This window comes from Sceloporus occidentalis, unplaced genomic scaffold, assembly GCF_023333645.1.
Source record: "Sceloporus occidentalis isolate IW3139 unplaced genomic scaffold, rSceOcc1.0.p SCAF_56, whole genome shotgun sequence".
Lineage (NCBI taxonomy): Eukaryota > Metazoa > Chordata > Lepidosauria > Squamata > Phrynosomatidae > Sceloporus > Sceloporus occidentalis.
The window spans coordinates 3510213-3536134 of record NW_028317036.1 but is presented as its reverse complement, the minus strand read 5'-3'; positions in this window follow the sequence as shown (position 1 = coordinate 3536134).

The following is a 25922-nucleotide window of genomic DNA, read 5'->3' as shown; positions in this document are numbered from 1 at the left end:
GAACGCCGGAATTATTCCGGCGCTCAGCTGTGAAGCGCGCAACGTGGCAGATCGGGAAGACGGTGCCTCTCGCTCCCACCGCAGGACTCCGGCAACGAGGTAAGTAAGGATAGGGAGAAGGGGCAGAGGGGGGAGGTAGTGAGAAGGGGCAGAGGGGGGAGGTAGTGAGAAGGGGCAGAGGGGGGAGGCAGTGAGAAGGGGCAGAGGGGGGGAGGCAGTGAGAAGTGGGTGGGGGGGCGCCAGAGGAGTAGTCCGCACAGGGCGCCAGAACACTTAAGGCCGTCTCTGTGGGGAGATATTCCCAGCTGCTAAAAGTAGAAGAACAGAGGGTGAGAGAAGGTGGGAATCAGAAGAGTGCGTGTAAAAATAAAAAGTGCCTGGGATAAGAGAAGGTGGTGCTGGTGGCTTGAGAGAGAGAGAAAGGTTCTATTGATAATAAAAGAAATGGAGAATAACAACTAGAGGATTGTGGACATGGTACTTGGAGAATGATGGTGATGGGAGTGAAATGGTAGTGATGAGTAAAGGGAGTAGAAGGAACACAATAAAATTGTATGGCAGCAGTTAATGAATGGATTGAAGGGGTGCTTCCGAGTCCTTCCTTGTCAAACTATTTGATGCACTCCTTGTTAAACTCTTATTTAGTGGCAGTTAGGAAAATTACACTTAGATACAAAGTGGCATGGAAAGCGACCTGTGTCTCCAGGATGCATGTACCTCCAAAGTCAGTTCAGGGAAATGTAAAGAAAACAGAAAGCTAGCACATGCATTAATGTGTTTTTTCTGTAGCTAGAGTGTGAGCTGGTGGTCACTCACTGCTGTATACGTTATATGTATTTCAATAGTCATTATTCATTTATGCTGTATGGGGCACTAGACTGTCCCTTTTAACCCATTGCAAAATATTTCCTAAAATGATTACTATAATTTATTACTAGGATAGGTACCGCCATTTATTGACTTTATAAATAATATTTGCTTTTAAGCTATGGTTGTAATAACGTCAGAGTTTTTTTTATTTAAAGCAAAAATATACTTTCCATTTTCCAAATCTCTTTTGTTGTGCTGATGTTTTTGGTACAAGTTGATATGTCTCTCTAAGAAAATATTTTCCATTTAGATGATACTATGCAGATCACAAAAGCAGACCCTGTTTCATTCCAAGAATCAATTGGCTCTGAAACGAAAAAAATCTCTGATTTAAAACAAGGACACTGCTATTTGAAGCCAGGGTGCCTGGTTCAAATCCCATGGTTTGCTTTGTGTGACCTTGGGTAAATCATTTTATCTTCCTATATCTCCGGCATCTAATCAGGACATGGGCTGCGTCTGTACACTGTGTATTCTGAGATTCGCTTACAGCTCTGAATGGAAACATCTATACATTAGGTAAAATATAACAGACATTTTGCCAATTTTATTAAGGGCTTTTTTTTTTATTAAAACATCTACAAAAATGTCTGTGATATAATGCTATGTAGTCAATGAATGGAATGTGGGGATGAAAAAGTAACAAAAGGGACCTCTATAGAAATCAAAGGGTTTTTGTTATGTTTTATTGTATCTATAAAATGCGATAGCTTTCTTTGTTTGTCGACTGTGCTATGGTGGTAATTACCCTTGACCTGACTTTATACCCCCTTAATTTTCACCAGAATCCCAGGGTCAGCAAACAATTAGTTGTCATAAACACATTTTATTTTTCTAGATCCATTTAATATGTCCTTTCCAAAACAAAAACTGTATTTTATCGTGTTATGCAGATAACCTAAGCTTTGGAGGATGAAATATATATAGTGACTTTAAGGTGAAGTCCCTTCGGAGGAAAACATGTTTCTCCTTGAACATAAAATGCAATGCTGTACGCAGTAATGTAGGTCGCAGTTGACAAAATCCTGGTTTTATTTCATTTTGTGCCGATAAACTCCTTTTATTTGCAGACCTGGAGGCCGCCATTGTTGTCAGTCGTGTGATATTTTGGGTGACTTTCCTGCTCACACACCACACTGAGCTGATTCTTTGCAGAACTTATAATAAATCCCTTTCCCCCATAGACTTTTATTGGTCAGAGTAACCTGCTGGGTGATGTAGACTGAGCCATTCCATTGTTTGCCACAGGCAATATAATAAGCAGGGTGTTTGTATAATAGATAGGGAGCAAGAGGACATACAAATCTTACCATTAATAGAAATGGCCAATATGCAGCTCTCTGAAAATATTATATTGAGCAAAAGCTAACCGTTTAAAAATGATATTTTGATCACTTATTTTAATAAGTGGTGTATTCACCTTTAGTTATGTGATAAATGAAATGTTTTAATAGCTTTTGCATCTTGGGTTACTCAAGGCTCTCACATTCAAGCCATCCAGTGTTCCTGAGGAAGGGTTTTAGCCGAAACGTTAAGGGTTTGTCCTGTTTTTTATTTGCCCCCGTCTGTAGTCTGTAAGTTACTTTTTTTTAAATGTTTTTGTTTATATGTGTTTTGTATTTACATTAAACTGATTTATCTCTTGAGACCTGTATGCAATTAGTTGTTTGTTTTTTTTGGAATAATAAAGTATAATAAAGTATTTTTGTATATTTTTTATAGTTGTGCAGCTCATATTTTATTATTTTGGGTTGATTTTGCAGTTATTGGGGAACTGCTAGAGTGCTAGTATCCTTCTCCTTTATCTTTTTGTTAATTTGTATTGGGATTGCGTTACCATTATTGATAATTAAAATTAATTTGGAACATGTCTTCCATGGTTCAATGATTGAATCCATGTTCTAAACCGCTTAATGATGCAGGGTGCTGGGATCTAACATGTTTTGCACTTCTCAGAATCCTGCAGTTTGTCGGGACCATAGAGGAAGGCTGGTATGGAGGTCTTCTGTGTACACCGGCAGACAGCCTCAAGCATTTCCTTCTCTCAGATGCAGAATAAAGGAGAGCTTTATATGACAGTTTTGGACAATGAGAGGGATAAACCAAAAAGAAAGCAGGGTAGAAAAAGGTTCACTAGGTTAAAAACGGAAGAGGTCTTGGTAGACTATTGAGGGGAGACTCTATAAATAAGCTAAACTATGGAGATGCCATGGAGACAATGTTGTTAGAAAGTAATATGGGGTGGGGGAGGCTGGCAAGATAATATGGCCTGAATTTTTCATTCGCTAACATAAATCAATAAGCTGCTTAGACTAATTATGATGTGAACAAGCACACTTTCTTAGTAGTCTTCAAGACAAGATTGGAGGAATGATGTCACATTTCCATGAATGCTAGTCTCCCGGCACGAGTGGTAGATCCTAATACTACGAGGGAAGTTAAACATTCCTGAATAGGTTCGATAAACCCCAGATCGCCACGGTGACCAGAAATCCCCCCCTAGGGTTTTCGGGAGCACTGGCACCAGCACCCCATCACTCAGTCCCCACACGCTGACTGAGACTAAGTGTAGACATATGACATCATTTCCTGTGTGTGAGGGCCATAAGGGAGCAGCAAATAGAATAGCTGTCCTGAGCCAAGGTAGAGGTAAAAACAAAGTGTGCCTCTTACTGTGCTTGTGTCTGTTACTACATGAGTAAGTATGTTACTGTGTGTGTTACAATGTTTGTTAGTATGTTGTAATGTGTATGTTAGTATGTTTGTGTGCAAGTTTTTTACCAACTGTGTGTTTGTATCTCTCGGTGTGTTAGTATGTGTATAAGTATGTTACAGTGTTTAGGTATGTTAATGTGTGATTGTTAGTATGGTTGGAAAAGAAACTGGCCCCTACATTTTTGGGCCGGCTCCTAGAACTGCACCAAATTGTCGACCCCTGCATACGGCTATCCTGATTTTAAGACAAGACCAATAACTGATTAAAGTTTGAGTCTTTACAGCAGGAAAAACTGAGTAGATTGTTTCTTTTTTGGTGTCAAATGTTGTGTTTCTAATTTTCTATAACTACCACTATAAAAAGTGTCTTGAATCCAGAAACTTGGAAATTCTTTATTAACACAGACAGTTAAAGGAAATGTTTGCCTTTTCTGCTCATCTCTTAGATATTATTCTGTTTTATCTCCATAGCTATGAGACCTATTAAAACCAAAATGTTGTTAAGCAATGCGCAAGTCGACTGCCAAGTAATCTTAACTCCAGAGATAAACTCTCTTTAGCCTAAAAGCAGGACTAAAAAAAAGTGTTGGCATGTCATTGAGATGATTAGTCGGCTACATTGGTGTCCAAATAAAACATTTAGATGGCCATTAATGCCCTTTAAAGAGTCCAGATGGCTTGATTCTTTATTACAACAAAGGAATGAACCAGCACAAATCCAGTAAATACATGCTGAGAATGCCATTTTAAAACATGTCACACGTATAAATATATCACTATATGGATATACAGTATATTGCTTAGTCTACTACACTGTCAGTACCCCAGATTTAGTGAGTCCAATCTTTAGATTGTACAAATCTGGCATAATTTAAGGGTAAAATATGGCAGGAATTAACAAACTCGAATGGGGCAATTAAGTTGAGTGTTAATTAACTTGAATCAGTCTCTGTGGCACTCCTTGAAGCAAATTATAGCATGGGCTATCTGTTGTCTGTGATATATGAACCAGTCAGGCGTTTCTGGGCAATGTCTCCTCATAGTTCCCAGTCAACTGTAAGTGGTGTTATTGGAAAGTGAAAGCGTTTAGGAACAGCAGCTCCTCGGCCATAAAGCTGAAGAAGACGTAAAGTCTGAGAGCGGGGTCACCGAGTGCTGAGGGGGATGGTTCGTAAAAGTCGTGGACACTCTGCTGATTCCATAGCTGAGGAGTTCCAAACTTCCACTGGCATTAATATCAGCACAAATACTGTGCGGCGGGAGCTTCATGGAATGGGTTTCCATGGCCGAGCAGCTGCATGCAAGCCCCACATCACCAAGTACAATGCCAAGCGCCAGATTGAGTGGCGTAAACCACGCCGTCACTGGACTCTGGAGCAGTGGAAACGTGTTCAGTGGAGTAATCACGCTTCTCTGGCAATCTGATGGGCGAGTCTGGGTTTGGTGGATGCCAGGAGAACGTTACCTGCCTGACTGCATTGTGCCAACTGTAAAGTTTGGTGAAGAAGGGCTGGTTTTCAGGCCTTGGGCCCCTTACTTCCAGTGAGGGGAAATATTAATGCTTCAGTATTCCAAGACACTTTGGACAATGTTATGCTCCCAACTTTGTGGAAGCAGCTTGGGGAAGGCCCTTTTCTATTCCAGCATGACTGTGCCCCGGTGCACAATGCAAAGTCCATAAAGACATGGTTGGATGAGTTTGGTGAGGAAGAACTTGACCAGCCCAGACAGAGCCCTGACCTCAACACCATCGAACACCTTTCGGGTGAACTGGAATGGAGATTGTGAGCCTGGCCTTCTCATCCAACATCAGTGCTTGACCTCACAAATGCTCTACTGGATGAATGGGCACAAATTCCCAAAGAAACACTCCAAAATCTTGTGGAAACCTTGCCAGAACAGTTGAAGCTGTTATAGCTGCAAAGAGGACCAACTTTATATTAATGTCATTGTCTTTGTATTTACTGTAGACTGCAATGTCATAAAAGTCCCTGTTAGTGTAATGGTCAGGTGTCCCAGTACTTTTGTCCACATAGTGTATCTTTTCACAATTCTGATCCTGGTTATCTATCAAATGCTTACTTATCATAAACTCGTGCTTGATCTTTACTGATGAGTTAATTTAGATTTCAGAACAGTCTTTGATATCCCATTCTTATCACTTTTACAATAACAGCTGTTTTGTTCACCCAGGTCCTATACAGTGTAATTCTTAAAAATAAAATCTTGCCAGCAGTGTACTATCATTAGGTAATAATACACTTATGTCATCCTCATCGACGCAAAGACACAGAGAACTTCTCACTGAAGTTTTCAGGAATTTTAATTTAAGTTTTAAGTGGTTTCTCAAGAGTTTACTATAGCTCAGCAAGGACTCACATCATTGTGCATATTTTTTTCCGGTTTGTTTTTTTAAATACTGAATTGAAGTGAACTGCTATAACATATAGTATGTTCGTGTCATATAGCATCACTATATCTTCTACCTGTAGCATCTCTTTATGAGCACTATATCGAAAATAAATGTGCTTCAAAATAAATAATTTAAGAAAATATAATTATTTGACTTTGATTTTATGTATCATTTTTTCCAATTATCATTAGTTCCATCCTTCCGCATGGATTGTTTGTTATCCAAGCCACCAGAGTATTATTTTCTTATATATATATTTAGTATCCTGACATATTTTAGGTGGGTCATGGGAAAAGAGGGCTTCTGTTTCCCCTACGGTATGGATTGCTAAAGAAAAGAAAAGAAACACATTCCAGCCACGATCAAAACATTGCCACAGATGACCCTTTTTTGTGTAAGTATACAACCACAGAGTTCAAGGGTGAATGAAGCATTTTAACTGTCCTTAAATTCAGGGTCAGACCTTCCGCTAACCCAGCATTCATGTTTTATTGGACCACCTTAGCATTTTAGTTTGGTTCCCACAAATTTGCATTTTGTGAAAAGACAATAAAAAATACATTTTGTGATCGTTTTAATTAGAAGTACTTGTTTACTCCTTATGACTCCGAATTTGTTTGTATCGGCATTGATGCTCTGCATCTAAATCACTTTGATACCAAAATGTTTAATGCCATATATGAGTCTTGGCTTGTAGCGAAAATAAAGGCTCTGACAATGATTTACATAGCGCCATCATATTCCCGATTGGTGTACAATGTGTAAACACACATAGAACGAAGTGCATCACATAACAATTTAAACGTACAGAAACAAACGGAGGGACCCGCTGAATGAGATCTTCGCAAATAAAGTGTTGGTAGATCTTCCCAGATGGAAAATCAGCTTCTGTAACCTAAAAATATCAAATATTTGTCAATCCCCCCCCCCCCCATAGGAAATGCATGCCTTATGCCATTCACGGATAACTTGACTGTATTCTGGCTAATGTATTCAGTATATCATAACTACAATATATTAAAAAAACTTCTTAGGAAATTTGGCAAAAGGTCATCAGCTTGAATATATTTCTTTGTTATAATTGTTATATTTCCGTGTTATTGTATTCTGAATAAATATATATATATTACTATATGACCATGTTATTGTATTCTGTGTATATATATATATATATATATACACCAAAACAGTGGTTGGTGTGCAATTGTAATCTTTGGACTTTATATATATATATATACATATATATATATATATATATACATATATATATATAGATATAGATATATATGTATATATATGTTTGTTAGGTAGTTATTATTATTATATTGTTTATCAATATTTTAGTGGGATAAACATTTGTGTTTTTTGGGGTTGGTAGAATTTGGCCACATATTTTACTCATTTGTGGATCCCAACTGATATTTCAACTAAACTATTTTTTTAGCTGTGTAAATATTAAAATCAAGTAAAGTCAATTTGCAGTAAATAATATTTGTTATTTATCGTGGGGGTATTTTTCAGACATTCTGAAGTATGATACAAAGTGGCTCAGAATGATATGCAGATACAGCCGAACGCCTCTGTATCATGACGTTTATTGTTGTGGGTTGTGGGTGTTAGACCAACATAATGTTCAAGTTACTATAAGAAAGACAAGGAAAAAAGCCTAGTGACCCAGCGTGGGGCAAAGCAGCGCTATAAAATTAGCAGATGTTCTCATTCTCTCTAAATACTTGATATATTGGAGAATGGTGTATTTCATGTATTGTAGAAATCCATAATTCATATTGCAATAACATACTGTATATAACTGTAATTACTGTAATTAATGATTCATGTTTTGCAAATGATAAATAAGCTGAAACTCGCTTGTGACCGCAGTAACAACTTACTAGCAAGGGGCCCAATGTATAGCAATACTTTCTAGGGACTTGTTATGCCCTGTTCACCAGCGTACAGCACTGTGGAATAAGAGGGTGCTATATAGAAATATTGAGTGTATTGGATTGTAAAATGTAGAATTTGGGAAAAAATTCTTTTGACAGTAATTCTCACCATTTTTATTACTTGTACCATGTAAACATTTTTTTTTTTAAACTGTAAAATTACGTAACAGCGGCACGTGCATGCATGTTTCTAATAAATAAAAGTCCACGGAGTCAGAACGTTGTCTCTTTGTCGGGGTCTGTAGATTATATTATATACAGAAATTCACTGAGGTGCGTCATTATATGTATATGCAGAACGCACGGCGCGTTTCACACCTCAAAACATACATATAATGATTTATCCCAGTGATTTTCCCCATATTATGGTTTTTTACGGACTACGGACCCCAATAAACAGACAACTTTTTGATTTTATTTGTTTTTGGACCTTGTTTTATTCCTCCATAGATGGTCGATGTGATGTTTGTTTTGGGGTAACTCATATCGCCTGCGCATGTTAAGGGATTGATTGCTTATGACATTAAAAGTCTATTGACTTGATTGGATAAGGACTCCCTCAGCATTGCCATAAAGAAATACGTCAGTGTGGTAAGCGCGTTGTCGCATTTCCCAGACGTTCCTTGGATGCTGCTGTATACAGAACTATATTTACAGCCCAAAGAAAAAGATTTTCCCAAAGTCTTCCCCGTTAGTTTGTATATGTACAGACCGCAAGGTGTTACTTATTGTAAGTGTGAAATAAACACCTGGTATGTTCATTTAGCAGCTTTAGAATTTGAGGCCCCATATTATGCATTATGCATTAGGCAGGGCCAATCTAGTCTGGCTGGGAAACCTGCTGCGTCCGGGTCAATGCACAGGTAAGTCAGGAACTCCTGCTTAGTGAATAAAGCCTGACATTAGAAGATATATTGCATTCAGTTTAACGGAGAAAAACATTTAGAGCAGGTAGAAAGTGGGACAGAGGGATTTGGCTCCCGAAGAAGGACTGTCCATCCTAAAGCGGGGCACTTGGGAGGTACTGTAGTCCGGTGAGGGCCGACACCCGCTGGGAAAGCGACCCGCCTGGGGTGCCCTGAAGACACCGGTGGGTGATGGGCTGGGGGGCTGTTTTTTTTGGTGGCGGGCTGCCCCCTCTCCCGTGATCCCGCCCCCTCTCCCGTGATCCCGCCCCCACCTGGCGAGCAGCGGAGGCAGTAGCGTCTCGGTCTGTGTGGAGCGGCTCACACGGTGCACAGCCTGCTGGGGAGGAGAGCTCCCAGTCCGGGGAGAGCCAGCGCAGGGTCCGCGGTCCGGCCGAACGACTCGTATAGCGGAAGGCGGCATCCGAGGGAAGTGCCCGGGAGCCAAAGCGGGGCGACCCACTTATCGAAGCACCTGCTGGGGGCCGGTAAGTTGGCTCTGCGGATCCGGGGCACCGTCAGTTCCCGCTTCGTTATTATAGAGAGAGGGAGGGGAGAGAGTTTATTATTATTATTATTATGTTATATGTAACATATCCCGGACCATAACTATATACAGCTGGTTATGTCCCGAGCTTGTTCCCCGTCCTGTGTATGGATTAGAAGGCTACACGTGTACGGGTTACTGGCGTTATGCCGCTGGAATAGTATCATTCGGTTTTCCTTCGTTAATCGCTCGTGTTGTTTATTAACGTGTGTTGGGTAACAGCGGTGACCGAACCGTTACTGCAGACCCCCCCCGGGGGGGCTCTTTATCTGTCCTGTTAACCCATTGTACTGCGCTGCGGAATAGGATGGCGCTACATACATCAATACACTATTATAACCGGAGTGTTGATGGCTTTCTCTGGTTTATAATGGTGCTCTGTGCCCTGGGGGGGGTAATCTGTAAACCAACATTTGCTATGTACTATCATTACCGGTAATACCCGATGAAAGCTTTCCGTTATTAGTAACACCGGTCGGTTACGTGCGCATAAAGCGGTTTGTTTCTGAATTTGTAATTATTTTGTTCCCTGTGGCGGGGCTCCAGTGCTGACGTCACCCTGGACACAGGGCGCGTTTTCCAGAAGGGGCAGTACGGAATACTCTAATACAGTATAATTGGTCATGTCCCACATTTGGGGGTTTATTCACTAAAGGGAGAGTTTGCGGGAGAGCTAATGGGCAAAGAGACTAGGATTTCACTACACATTTTACAGAAGCTCCCTAGTCTTGGCCCTTCATGATGTATAACTCAACCAAGGAGCTGAACCCACAACTCTCCTTTAGTGAATAGACCTATTTGGTGTTTATCTCGCCAGCCATGATCCGTCCGGGTTATGGAAGTGACGTGTCTTAAATACAAGAAGCAGCTCGTAACGTCATATAGTATTATATAGTATATATTATTATATATCGGTTATAGGATGTGCCCGGATCAGGGGTAATTTAGTATATTTTGTGCTGATGAGTTTTCGTTCTGCTTTAATGAAGCATTAATGCCGATGAACTCCATTTACAAACGTAAGATCCCCAAAGGATAGCGACCGGTTTGTTTTTCGCTCTCCCTGAGCTGTTGGCTTATGTGATAAGCGGAGATGTGATAACTCTACCTGTGTGTGTTTTCTCCCAGAAGCAAATACATCTATTTTTTTGGCAAGGTGCCCCCCCCCCCCCCCACAAATCATTTTGTCCTTGACCTGATAAGAAGAATCCGTGAACCTCCTAGTTACTATTGTTTTATCTCGCCGGCGGGGAATTGTGATTTGCATGGATTTACCTTTTCTCTCCTCCACTGTTCACTTCATTGTGCCTCCTTACCAACGCCGGCTGAATACTGAAAGCGCTGGGTGGTCGGCCACATTATCGCTGTTCCCATCTCCAATTAATGGGCAACCTAGTAGGGTTGCTGCAAGTGCCCAGTGGCTAATTACTTGCAAACTACTCTGCCATCTAACTATACAATTTTAAAATGCCTAGAGATGAATGTGAAGGTATATAATTTAGCTGTGTTGGTGTTTTTTATTTGTTTTGTTTTTTATTCACTTTAATAATATATCGATGAGGGTTTAAGGAAACACTGGATTTTATCGCCAGGTTCTCCCAGGTCGTTCTGAATTAACGATAGTTATAAAAGAGGAGGGAGACGTCAGACCGCTGCGTTATTGCAGGACCGGTCCTAACCAAACTATTTTTTACTGTATATTTGGCTTTTTATTGAGAAATAATTGAATTAAAACAACCACAATGTCTTCTCGGTATTTAATATAATAGATTAATATAATTGTAACCTTAAGAAAAACATTTAGACTATTGCTCGTTATTAATGCTGCCTCCTGAGTATTAATGCTTATTGATTTTTATAGCGCCGTTATATTCTGTGGCGCGGTACAGTGGGTAAGCAGGGCGCAGCGAGGATATCTCCTAATAATTTCGACTTCCGGAAGCATTAGTTGAGCAAGACCTACAATGAACTCCTGCAAATCCTATGGCGTATATAACGTTTCTGCGGTCTGCTAAGAGGGCGGTTAGTAAAGCACCCCATATTTTGTTTTATAGGGTATGTATCGTACTGAAAACCGCATGCTCCAAAAATGTTTTCTATTTTTTTGGCATTTCCTGCTTATTTTATTAAGAACATGCGCGTGAAAAGACTCTTGGCTAAGTGTACTCCGGAATATCTGGTATGATTTACTTTAGAAAGCCCTTAAAAGCAAACCGAGATTATTGGGCCAGCTGCTCTTGCAGTGTCTCGTCTGCGCACCATTCCCCTGCTTTGGAACAATAGACGTGGACAGCACGGTTCATGAAACGGAATATTACGGTCTGGAGACATTATTTTAGAGCATAATATTTGTTCTGGACGGTGCTCTGTTACGATCAAACTCCTTCTCGTCGGTTGGACCTACATCTCTGGACTTGGAATGGAGCCGCAAGCTTTATATCTTAATTTCCTTTTTTGGATGATGATTGGACTTCAGCTTTATTAGTCTAGAGTTTTCGAGAAGGACCCAGGTAAAATAATAGACCACGGAGGAGCAGCAGACATTGTAGATATCTCGATTTCGGTAAGTCATTTGATACTGTCCGACTTCGCAATATCTGTACGAGTCAGATGGTGTCTTGGTTTGGATGCTAAAAGGCAGAGGATACAGTTTATTATTATTTATTATTATTATCTTTTATTTATGCTGGAGAGCATTCGGAGGAGCAGAAACTTGGATAATCAGACTATTGTTATGGATTTCTTGGTTGTATTTTTTATTTATGTTTTGCTTAGTATCCCGTGTGCATAACTCTTTACGGCACATGCCAGGATACTATTACTCAATGACAGCTAAGGTTTTAGATTATTGTTTCAACTGGTGGTGCTTAAGAAAAAAAAAAAAAAGAAAAAAAAAAAAAGTTTCTCGAGGTTGTCAGGGTACTTTATTTCCGTAGAGTCCGAGAGGTGGCAATACAAGGTGTGAGGTTTACTGTAAGTGCTAATATGTAGATGGGATATCGCTTACTCAGCTGTCAGGGACCGTTCTGTTATACACACAAACACACACTCGCACTCGCCGAAGCTGGGGTAAGAAGAAGAAGCAGCTGTCTGTCCCGGCTGATCGCATTACAGATCATTGGAATAGGCGTCTGCCTTTGGGAATTACAGATTAGGATGGGATCCGCTGGGGGTTGGTGTGACAAAAGTGCAGTGTTCACACATCCAGAATTTGTAATGGTACATTGTGGCGTAGGAAAGTTACATGGGGGACGATACGTATTCGGGGAGAGGTGGAGAGAAGGATTATATAACACATTAAACATATATTATGCATACATTATACATATTACAACCATCACCAAATGCGAAACTGTAACTGTTATGGTTGTTGACTGTGATGTTTTGGGATTGCCTGATTAAAAGCACAGCATGGTTACCACTTCTCCTTCTGTTCATCCTTAGTACATACAAGAACATGTGGTCCAATACATTGACCAGAGGTGTAGATACTACCGTTACGTGTGCTGATGTACTTTAATGTATACATTCATTTCAAAGGTTTTTGTTTCTGATTTGTCATGTCAGCTCTGATTAGCATTAGCATTCTTCATTTAAATGGAAATGCACTTATGGATTTGGCGTAGTCTCCGGAGGGGGCCGAGTAATGATTTGATCAGTGTACTTGCTTGGTGTTGCACATGTGCTTTGTTTGGAGGGGAAAATGATTCTGTGACAAGGGGCAAATACATACGGACAACTTGAACATTTAAAGAGACCATGCAGCACAAATGTGCATTAAGGTGTAAATGATGGCTGGGATGTCCCTTTAACGACTTTCTATGCGTTCCTCTTCGCTGGATGGTTCTTTTTCTAATGGTCAGAGAAGGAGAGTTGTAATTCTTCTTCTCCCCTCTGGGGGGGGGGCTGGCACCTTTTGGCCCTGGGGAGGAGAGCAAACATAGCCAAGTTACCCTCCAGCTCTTACCTCCCCCCCACCCACCCCATATGTATACAAACACACTCACACAAACACTCTTATTTACGCTTACCTGGATTCCGTTGTGTGCCCCCCTTGCACGCAGTGCAAGCTGTTGTGTTGTTTTTAAGCATTATGTGAAATCAACGCGCTTCCTCTTCCTATAGTGAGCTGGCAGTGTTTGCCAGCTCAAGAAGCAGTCAGTGGGACACAGGTATGCTTGGACGTGTGAGTAGCGCGTCAGTCTTATTCTCAAAGCTTCAGTAACACAAAACATCCAGTTACGTGCAGTGAAATGCGCTGGGGCCCATACTAAATTACCAAATGCACACTGGACTGTAATGTTCCAAGTCATGTAAATCAACAGGGTCTGGAATGTTCCTTTAATGACTGAAGTCTAGCTTTGCTACGATTCTTGATGATTGCCAAAGTTCTACACGTTTAGAAAGTTCTCAGTTTAAGTATTTTAACATGCCTGGCTGGTTTACTGTGTTCTGTATAACACTAATTATTTTCTAATTGTAGTACTTTTGGGTAGGAGGTGAATATTTGTGTGTACCAAATAACATGAATATTTTTTTTTTTTAGACCTGGTAGGCTGTTTATTAACAAAATGAAAAATATGTCCGAATCGTCTCTGTTTCTTGTGCACAAGCCTAGTATTTATGACAACTGGCCAGCAATTTATGATTAGAAGAGGCAAATTGATGTATATCACCAATATTGTGCGTTCCTTATTTGGACTGTCTTTTTTACTAACGTTTAATCATCTAGTATAGATTATATGGTCTACGTTTACAGGTCAGTAAATGGTAAGTTATCTTGGCAACGAGCGTAGACGCCATGATAATCGGTTACATCGCTAACCTTGTGCGTTTTGCATACCTTTTGCAGTTTTGATAATTTTGTGCACCGTGGTCACGCATATAGGATGTGTATAAATGTGTGCCCACGGGGGAAGCGCATGCAGTTCCCGTTACGATCTGTGAAATAAGCTCTGCTGATTTGTATCAAGGGCAGTTGTAACCGGCCAGAAGTATCTGATCTCGTTCTTTCTCTTTATCCTTTGTTACTGTTCCCGGTTCATTCTAGTTGAAACGGATCCTGGTGGTTTTTGCATGACTAATTAGGATTAAGTTTGGAATAACTCAGTTACCAATTGTGGTTTTTTTGTTTTTTTTTGTGTTTCAAAGTGCAGAGGCTTGCTGAGACAAACAGAATCTGTAGCGGGCTGACTGTATCGAAGCACAATGCCAACATGTTTTTGTCTTTCCCCTGTTCTGTTTCTTGGTTTCTACGGCAACCGTTTCTGAAGATCTTACGTCTTCATTGCGAATGATTCATTGCATTTATTGTTTTTCATTTTCTGGTGGTTTTTCTCAAACTTCCAGGGCTTTTATCTCCGTTTCAAAACTTATCGTAACAGAAGAAATGAGAAAGGAAACTCATCTCTCAGCAGGCAGTAAATATCAACAGCTGGTAACGCGTCTCTTCTGCAAGGCATTCGTGTACAGTTTTGACTTCTGTAGTTAGTGGATTTATAAATATTATGATTATTTATTGTTTTATATAGCGCCATCAAATTCCGTAGCGCTGTACAATGGGTGTTTGGCCATCGGGTTTATCTCGCATGAACTGTTGGGCAACAGATATAAGATCGTTTGATCTTATATTTGTTTTTTTCTCTAAGACAAATTATGTTATATACGTGTTTCATGTCCTGTTTACCCATTCTACAGTGCGATGATATATGATGGCGCTATATAAAACAATAATGAAAAATAGTATTTCTCCGATTGTCCATATAACATAGGCAAATCGTCTACCTTGGTGTGTTTTTGTACGTCTTATTACCCCCCACCATATACCATTAGTTTTTAAAATGAAAAAGATCTTGAAACACAATCTCCCCATCAGTTACCCCGCAGGGTGAGTAACCTTTTATGAAAACCTTGGGGGGTTAATCTGCGTCTTCTCAGTCTCGTAAAGTATATGCTACTTTCTCAAATTTCTGGGTTATTGGAAGAATAAATTGGCTTCTCCAACGTTATGTTAAGTTGTTTATAGGGTGTAGTGGCCCTAAACATGAATACATAAACATGTGGCTCCACATAAACATAGGATGCTAGGGAAAACCCCATACTTTAGCTACGTAATCTGTAATAGTATTGAGATTACAGAAAGAGGATATATGCTTTTTAACCTTTTAAATATTAATAAATAATTGGGTATTTTCTCTACCCAATCATGTACAATTTATTCCCCATCTCGTGTCATGTTGAGATTAACCAGCGATTGGCCCATTTGACAGTGAATTTATACCATTTGGTAGTCTTTTAATGAGCGTGCTCTACAGTTTCTCAGATATCATAGGTTGCTTGTTAATTTTCCATTCCATTTTAAAACAAAGTCTACTTGGCGCTAAAGAACCTGCTGACGCTTCATTACAATAAAGGGACAGTAAAAATTACTCTTGTTGAGTAAAAACTATGTTTAGTATAAGGTGGAGATAGGAAAAATGATTTGATGATTAATCTTTGTTTCCCGCATTACTCTCCCTATCTTATCTTTTAAAAAAATAAAAAATCAATAGCTCGCCTGTCAGATTAATAAAAAAATAAAAAAAGCCGGGAACAACATCTGATTTTACAACTGAAGGAAACATCCTCTTCTATTTGGCGGATCAAGTAAACAAACATGCCTTTTATTTCCCCAAACGCAGCACAGATAATTACATCATAAGTGAAACAAACCGCCCACAGATTTATTAGAATGTGTTTTTCCAAACTTGTTTATTTTAGATTGAATAAAGGGAACGGTTCGATTTGCTTAACTTGGAAAACATACAAACACAGATTTTATTTTCTTTTTAAAGGATGATTGGGTGGAAACATAAGCTGTTGGTACACATTTTTATTTATTTATTTTTGCAGACAATCATTTACAAATGGTCAATGCTGGCACCAAGAGTTGTCTGGCTCTTAACATCTATAAAAATTTGCCCAGAACTCTTCTCGGACTTATAGCTCTGCTATAACCGTACTTAAGTCAGTTTGCCCCCACCCATGAACATGACCCAGTTTTACATTATACACGTCTTATTACATGTCAGCCCTCCCTAATGTATTATGCGGCTTAATGGGCCTTATTTTTTTTCTTCTGTTGTACATCCACGTAAAATTTGTTCAGATTATGTCTAACAAGTACAAATCTCTTGTTTTTCACATTCAACCCCAAAACCAACTTCCCATTTGCTATCATGGTATTGAAGTTGAAGGGGTCAATGAGTGTGCATTCGTCATGATCGGTGTTACCCGTTGGCATGCTGATTACAAACGTTAGAACCTAATTTACACAATTTCACAGTTTATTGTGACTCATTTTGTAACATTAGCTTGCAGCCTGTGAAAAGCAACAGAATATTACTGTGTATGTGTCAGACCCCTGGGTGCAGATCCATTTTATTTTGGATGTTAATCTTGGGTTGGTTTGTCAGTGTTGTCCAGCTTGTGCATGTTAGTCAGTAATCAAATAAGAAAAATAGATGGGGTCAGGTTAAAGATCGTCTGCATTAGATATTTGAGTGAGTATTCATCCTCTGCTATTTGAGAACGTAGTTCTTGCAACCTGGAAGCCCCTTGGAGATTGGAACATGGCAGTGATTGCGACACATTGTGACACCAGGTTAGTGTAATGATATGATGGTCATCATTATCATAATAAGCATCAGCTCTCCTTATGCAAGCCACACGTTGTGATGAAAGGCTATTACTGCTCTTAGTTGGGAAAGGGAATGCACAACTGTGGCAAAACATGCATGTAAATCCCACTGCCTCCACCCTAAGCGTAGTTGGCCCACCCAAACACACAAATATCTACTTCGGAATTGGTGGTTTTAGATATGCAATTAAAATGCTGACTACCTTCAAATACTTTATCAAATGAACCCCATTTGGCTGTTGCTGCAGCCATTGAGTGGACCTCCATCACTTTGACACATGCGCACAACCTGTTCTTACAGGCAGCAATAAAACACAGTGTGGTAATCACGGGATTAATCATGATATACCTTTGAAGTCGTGGCAGTGTGTTGATATTTGAAACCTAGCCAAGCATGAACTCCGGTACACTATGTGAATAGGAGCTGCATTTTTGCCATTTTGTTCTCACCATACCTACGTATTGACCCTTTTTACCACACATTAATCTTGGCCGCACAGCTCCAAGGTGTTTATAGCTACACTGCGGATTTGAGCTCCAGGTCATGAGTTGCAAACATTTCAGGAATTTTGTATATCCCTTTTTGAACTGAAATAGTTTAAAACACTTTTTATTGACCTCCTAGTAGATCGTAAGCTCTCTTCTCTATCGGTAGTCCTCAATGTGTGTTAATCTTATAATTTTCCATATTATGTTATGGTTAATATCCACTGTTTCGCTATTGCAAATACGCTGAGCGATTGGCTGGAGTTTTATAAATGAATACAATTTAATGTAATTGTGCTGCCTCCAATCGCTAGTCTTGGCCTTATGGTGGCCTTATAGAGGAAGGTCTCGAAGCCTGGGGTTTGATAGCCATGAGCTAGATGAAGACTTGGAAGAAGCCATTGAGTTCTGTATGTGGGATATAATCTGTATTCTATCCTGTATGTCCTAAACAGTCTCTCTCTAATGGGATGGACCTTAAAACAGCTGTTGCACTTGGAGTGTTCTCGACTACACATTGATTTGGCACTCTTGGCCTATTTTCTAATTCAGTTAAGAAAAATATTTAATGTAAATACACTGACGCGTCTAATTCATTGATTCAGCCACAAGCCAAACTGGTTTAAGGCAGCTTTGGGCCCCATTCTGGTAGGTGGGCCTACAGCTGCAGTTCCATTAACTCTTCTTAATCCATCCCCATTCCTCGTTACTAGTTGTGTTTACGGTGACATGTCCCAGAAGGCTGCTTTTCAGTGCCGCGTGTGTTTTTCCTGTGTGAGTTGTCTTTCTTCTAACAGACATGTCAGTTTATGTTAATAGACTTTTGTTACATTGATAAGATTAGGAAAACACAATAGTTGTTTCCTACTGTCCTAAAAGCCTGCTCTGTGGTGCGCTGCCTCCTACACGGTATTGTCTGCCACTGGCCTTTCACACAGGGAAGGAGATCAGGAGGAACGCTGTAACATCCTGGCTTACACAGTAATGCTGTGAACAATTTCAAAGTAATGTTTCTACAGAGAATTTCCATATTTGACAAAGACTTTAGGGAGACCCCAAGACAAAAGTTTAAGATCCAAATCATGGCCATGTTATAAAACCTTTCGTGATGTAATAAATAGATGCTGTGTGCCCAGGGCTGGCCCGACAATGGAGCCGAGTGGGGCAATCGCTCCAGGCGGCACTTTGCCGCCCCAAGCCTTTTTTTTTTTTTTTTTTTAAGCGAAAGAGAGAGAAAGGGGCGCAGAGTGGTTTTCGCTTACCAAGCTGTCAGTACCCGCCCGGCCCCCCTCGCTCTCTCCTCTGCGGCGAGTCTCCCTGTTCAGTCTCGGTGCCGGCTTGTAATGCTGAGCGCCGGAAATCTTCTGCTGAAAGGTAAGTACAAGAAGGGGGGGGGCATTTTAAAATTCGCCCCAGGCGGCATTTTGCCTTGGGCCGGCCCTGTGTGTGCCACCATCCTTTTGAGATTCAAGTCAGACTTGGCAATTGATCCAAAGCTAGGAGGTGGCCGACCTTATAAGTGTTATCAGTCTCACCAAACAGCAAGTAAAAACATCTTGGAATACATTAGAAAGATTTGGTTGCTTACGGTTAACATTTTTTTTGAAACCCAATCCTAGCCCAATGTCTCGTGTACTTTTTACATTAATGCTATCTGTGAACATTTTTATTAAGAAAGGACACTATGCTTGAACACAAAATTTTATGTATATATTTAACAGTTAATGTATCTTCACCTCCTTAACACACACTCCCTATTATATCAGAAAAAATATTTATGTCGGACTCCGTTTTGGACGGTTTTTAGGACCTAGTCTCAGATGAAGAAGGTCCTTCTTTTTTTTTTTTTTTTTTTTTTTTTTGTTCACTCTATGGTCCTAAAGTAATCTCCCACAGCCTTATTTATAAAAAAATAAACTACACAGAGCTGGTATAAACTGAATTGTAATTCTCGCTAAACATTGCTAAACATAATTGTGGGATGATGGACTATAAAAATAAAGTAACTTTTACAAAATCTCACATTTTGGGTTATGTTTTGGTAACCATAGTGAAAGTATAGTATTATGATTCATGGATACTATAACGGCCACAGTTATCCTTGGAAACTCTATTGGGTTGTGTGCGCACCATCTTTACATCTGCCTTTATTGCTGTATATACATTCTAATTCGGAATAACAAAGCCTTTTGGGAAAACGCTAATGGACCAGCATGCCTTATCCTTGGGGGTGATTGGTGGCGTGCTCGAGTGTCTGTATTCCCCTGGTAAAGAAGCGGTATGTTTCTGTAAGTGAGCGTTCTCCTGTTCCTTTACATCATTAATGAGCAGATGTGCCACTTCCGATCATGTTTAACAATGGAGACATCGTGTATAGGAGTTAGACATTACATGTACTACAAAAACCACATCCCAGCAAGAAGCAACAAACGTAGTCCGGTTTGTCTTAAAAGTGCACTGCTTGCAGTCTAGTCTCTAATTAATAAGACTCTAAAGTGTGTTACAGATTGTAGAAAGCTAGAATATTGTGGTCTGTAAAAAAAAAATAAAAAAAAATAATAATAAAATAATATTAAACTGAACGTTCTAATAATTAGTGTCTAAAAGTCATGGGTGTGAAAATGCAGGCCGCGGAGTCTATAGACAAAGAGTGATTTCTTGCTTGAACACATCTGTTAGAGGTACAAATATTTTGATTGAGTTGCTTAGTCTTTGTAACCCTCAAAGCCTGTATTTTGTCACCCCTGGTGTAAATTATGGAGAAAAGTGTGTGTGTGTGTGCCTTGTGTTGATATTGAGTATTTCGTTTGTAAGAGGAAAGTAAAGTGTTTTCATTGAAATGATGAAAAATCAGAAGGGCAGGAGGTGAGACACAAAGTATTGGTTGTCTTTGTCGGTACTGTATGTTCTCGTGTTAGAAGGGGTGAAAAGGCTGCACATGAGTGGATGTTCTGGCGTATGAATGGGCTTGGATGGAGGCGCATAATTCATTCTGGCATTTAGTTTCTTGTAATTTACTGCAGGCAGTAAAAATATGAAGTGCAGTGTACAAAATGTACTGCTGTCTGCCGATAAGGCCCACGTTCTCTAAAAGTGCATCATAAAGAGAACAACATGAGCTTGAGCACAAATATGAATCATCTCAAACATACCTTGGCTGTGTCGCAGGATAGATGGATTCTATTTTCTATTTCGTTACAAGCTCTTATAAAATCACTCCTGGATGCAGAAAGCTTTTTGTGTGGGAGGTGGCGCACTGTGTAGCAATTACAGGATCATACTTCAGTTTTACTCTTTCAATGCCAGCACATGGCAGCGGGTCGTGCACCTCTGGTATCCTGGCTGGCTAGCCTCACAAATTGATCTTATAGTATTATACAGTGGATATAAAAAGTCTACACACCCCTGTTAAAGGGTCACATTAAAGGTGGCAAAAGTTCTGACATGATTTAACTTTGTCTCATTCTTTAACATCACAAGAACCTGGCATTTTAACAGGGGTGTGTAGACTTTTTATATCCACTGTACGTACATACATACATACACCGATCAGCTATAACATTAGGACCACCTGCCTATTATTGTGTAGGTCCCCCCCTATGCCAAAAAAAAAAAGCAAAGCAAGGTGTGCTATGTTATCTGCACCAAGACGTTGGCAGCAGATCCTTAAAGATCCTGTAAGTGGTGAGGGGAGGCCTCCACGTGATGTAAAAGAAACCATGATTCATCCGATCAGGCCACCTTCTTCCATTTCTCGGTGGTCCGGTTCTTATGCTCACGTGTCCATTGTAGAACTGTGTGTCTATCGGTACCAGCATTAACTCTTTCAGCAATTTGCGCTACAGTAGCTCATATGCCGGATTTGACCACATGGGCCAGTCTTCAGCCCCCCATGTGCATCAATGAGCCTTGGCCACCCATGACGCTGTCGCCAGTTCGCTTTTCCTTCCTTGGACTACTTTTGGAGATGCTTTGACCCAGTCATCTAGCCATCACATTTTGGCCCTTGTCAAAGTCACTCCGATCCTTAAACCTGCCCATTTTTTCTGCTTCTAATACATCAACTTTGAGGACAAAATGTTCACTTGCTGCCTAATATATCCTACCCACTTAAAATGCCAGTATTCATTGAAAAGTACTGTACTTATTATGCCCCTTATAATGCAATAGTGCCATCCTTTCCTGAAGTGCATAAGTTACTTTTACACTGCACATCTCCTGTGTGATGCCGGCAGGAGAGGCATTCCAGATGTTATTTTCAGCTGCCATTGGCCAGCTGATCGCGTTGTGCGTGCTGTCCGTCATTAACCAAATTCTTCCATTTAGGAACAAAATGGTAACAGTCACAAACCAAGCACAGATACTTCTTTATAATATTTAAAAAGTGTACGAACATCATGTTTATCCTTCAAAAAATTATTTTATTGTGCCTGGTGCTGTATAACACAGCGTTCTTTTGGGGCTTGCTGGCAACGTCAGTGGATGGTAAAGTGTGTTGATTTTTTTTATTTTTTTTTATTATATTAAACTGTGTAATATTTTTCTCATTAATGCAAGCCAGTGCACACATGCAGAGACTACAAATTTCAAGTGAATGCTTCCTCAATTTCTTCCAGCTGGTTTCTTTACTCAACAGTAAGCCACTGGGTAGAACAAACTTGCCAGGTGTTATTCCCAGTAGCTGAATAACTTGCTCCCTATTACTTGTATATGACAAGGAAGATACGATCGGAAGGTAAGAATCTTTCAAAGTGAATGGTGAGTTTGGTGATACCATGGCCGTGCCCATTGGCAAGTATACATGAGCAAATGGGACAAAAACATTAATTTACGGGCAACAAATTTCATTCCCTGCCTATTTGTTTTGGTCGAAAATTCGGGGGCATTTTTGATTCAGGAACAAAATTTGTTGCTTGATGCCCACATTCACTCTCTCATTCTCGTTCACTGACTCTCTCACGCTCTCTAAATGTTTTCCTACTTTCTCTGCCAACTGCTTCTGCAACTTCTATCTTCTCCCTTCTCTTCTATCTTCAATCCTTAATCTATCTTTTTTTTTTTCATCCGCCTCTCTGTGGACATAACCCGACGAGAAAATGGCAACGCTGTGGTAATGTCCTCCAATCATGGGAGAGGACATCACTGCAAGCACCGTTATTTTGCCCTCTGTAAACCGTGGGCAATATGGTGGTGACATCATCTCCCTGATCCTCCAATCGGAGTTGAGGACTTAGCCACACTGGCCGTCATTTTGGACTCTGACTGCGCTTGCTGTTGTATCCTCTTCACCGATTGGAGGATCCAGTAGTACGAAACCACAGCGCCGCCATTTTGGCGGAGGTTGCCACTGGGTTATGTCCGCATTGATACGGATGAAGAAAGAAGATGGCAGATTGAAGGGAGAAGATAAGAGGTGGAAGTGGTCGGCAGAGAACGTAGGGAAACATTTAGAGAGCGTGAGAATGAGAGTGTGAGTAAATGTGGACTCACGAATTTCAGATGAAAATTCTGAGCTTTTTGTTTCGTCCACAATTTGGTAAATTTGCAATTTGTACGGATCCAAATGTAAGAGACTTTATTTTAGCTTGCTATGAAACCATGTGATTTTAGTTGTCATTTCTTATACATGAGCACTTGTGGAAATGGTCTCAATAGGGTGAAAATGCTGTCATATGGCCACCCTAAGGAAAGCTTCTTGTGGTCAGACAGTACATACACCAGCTTAGTATTGTCTGTAACAATGGCCCCTTTCATATGCGTTTGTCTCCTCCATTCTATCTTTGTGTCTGTTGTAGCACCAAGTTTAGTAGAAATACTGCTCCCTACATAGTGCTCAACACATTGGCAGCCGCCTTGCATGACAAATCCACGTAGGTGGCTATAGTTAGTGGGAAAAGAGCCGCAGGTTGCCATCCGCATTGCCTCCCCTGAAAAGCTTTCCACAACGCTTAAGCTGCTGAACAGCCACTGAACGTTTGGTCCTCGCATTTTACTTCATGGTTCGTTAGACAACCCTTTCCTTCCAAATTGTCACTTCCTATTTTAATGAAACAGAGGGTCGTGATGTAGGATGCAGTGGATAATCTTAAAAGCTGTTTGGCTCTGATTTTGGGGATGTAAATAAACTGAGTGTGCAAGGAATTTTATGCTTTCTTTTCAATGTAATGAGGGGAAGAACTGTGAGATAAGTCTTGGAATATCTGCTAAAAAGCATAAAATACAGGATCTTAAACTAGCTTATGTTACAGTGACATAAAGACTTTTATTTGCAAAGGCCAGATTGTAAATGTTACTTAATTGTGGATTTGCACCGTTTTTTTTTTTGTTTGTTTGTTTTTTACATTTTGAAAGGGCCAAGTAGATTATGATTTTGTTCAAATTGCACTATATCCATATGTTAAAATGTATTTTAATTATTTCAATAATGTATGCATATTATATGGTACGGGGCTGATGTTAAATTTAAGGTGTATTAGCACTAATGTCACATTCACTATTCCCGAGATTCCAGTCTGCATGTTGGGTGCTTGTCAGTGACATCATAACCCTACTTCCTGACTGTATGTGTGACACAGCAGCAAAGGTGGCACAAAACTTTTGACTTCCTCTCAGGAGTTTTAATGTCTCTTAACAGATATGTCGGCTACTGCGGAAATGCTTTGGATTCCTGCATGCCCTCTCCTATTGTTGGAATGCTTACCAAACTGTGTCTAGAGACATAATGTTAAACAAATATTTCCGTGTATCAGCCTGACAGTAACTGCCAGTAACGTTGGGCCTTTTGATTAGCAAGTCTCGAACTAGTAACGTTTCCTGGCGTTTAAGCGGAACACTGAACATTTCTACAATATTACCCCTTAAAACTGTGCCTTATTCTTGATTTCTTTTTATGTTTACAAACTTTACAACCTACATTTTACATGCCATCAACGTGAAATGCTTTCAAATTCGTTAATCTGGATTCTGGATATTTTAGGAATTAATAAAAAATATATTCCAGTGGTTGGAGTTCTGGCTTGAAAAGCATGTACCATGAAGGTAAACGTGTGCGATCATCATTTAGTGTAATACTACCGAGGCGTTATATTGCAGATTCTTTGCAATCCTGCATCTCGTTAGTTATACATTCATCTACTGGCCTGGAGTTCTCCATCTTATATAATGATGTTGATTTGGGAACTGCCATAATAGCCATAAAAAAAGCATACGGCATATTTAAGTGATCTAAACGACGTTTATTATTGCTAGGAAACTTGAGCTAAACTCAGAGCTGACTTATTTGCCACAAGGTCCCCGCCATGATTCCATCTTTTGAGTCCCTAATGAAGAGCTTGTAATTTACTTTAGAATATGTTAATTTTTTTTTTACAGACGTATCCGATGCTGTTTTATTTTTACTGCGTGTAATGAGCTCACACACAACTGCATGGTCCGCAATGTAAAGCGGTCCAGAATCCAGACATGTATGTAGTGTATGCATTGGGCACTGTTTACATAGGACTTGTGTTTGATGCATCGATGGCCCAAGACTTAATGCCGACGCCGGGGGGGGGCATTTTAAACTTTGCTGAAGCCATTATCTACCCTCCCCCTTTGTACTTACCATTAAACAGCCCTGCGGCGAGTCTCCCTGCTCTGCAACGGTGCCGGCTTGTAATGCTGAGCGCAGGAAATTGACGTCACTTCCGGTGCTCAGCATTACAAGCCGAGACCGAGCTAGAGGGCTCGCAGAGGGGAGAGAGTTGAGCCGAACGGGTAAGCGAAAACCACTCGGCGCCCCTCTTCTCCCCTTCAAACAAAAAAAAAAAAGCTTCAAAAGTGCCGCCTGGGGCAATTGCCCCACTCGGCTCCTGGTCGACGATGCGGAAAGTTTCACTCAAATCACCAACTTCCCCACGCGTTATGAAGGGTTCAAATTGACAGATTTTTGCTGTTAGATGGGCTGATCGTAAACAGTACTTAGTTTAATTGGTTTAAAATGTTTAACTACACGTTGCGCAAGGCCAGTTCAGCCCTTCTTCCAGCAGAAGCTTACTACGACTGTCCCTTTAAAACGCATAGTAAAGTCAGTAGAAACTGCAAACTGCTGCTTTAGTGAATAACCCCCTAAGACCATATGTTTGTGGTATGCCTGGGGAGGGGGAAGCTTCACAATTTATCAAGATTATAATCAAGACACCCAACAAAACACAGCCAAGAAAAGCCTTGCGTGTTTTTAATAACCTTGGTTCTTTTAATTTAGAGTAAATTAAGTTGAAACTTGGCAAATTAACGTGACTCGCTGAAAAACTTGCTTAGTCAAGATTGGGAATTTACAAGTACGACCGGTTTTCCTTTCGTATACAAGAGACCAGCTGGCCTA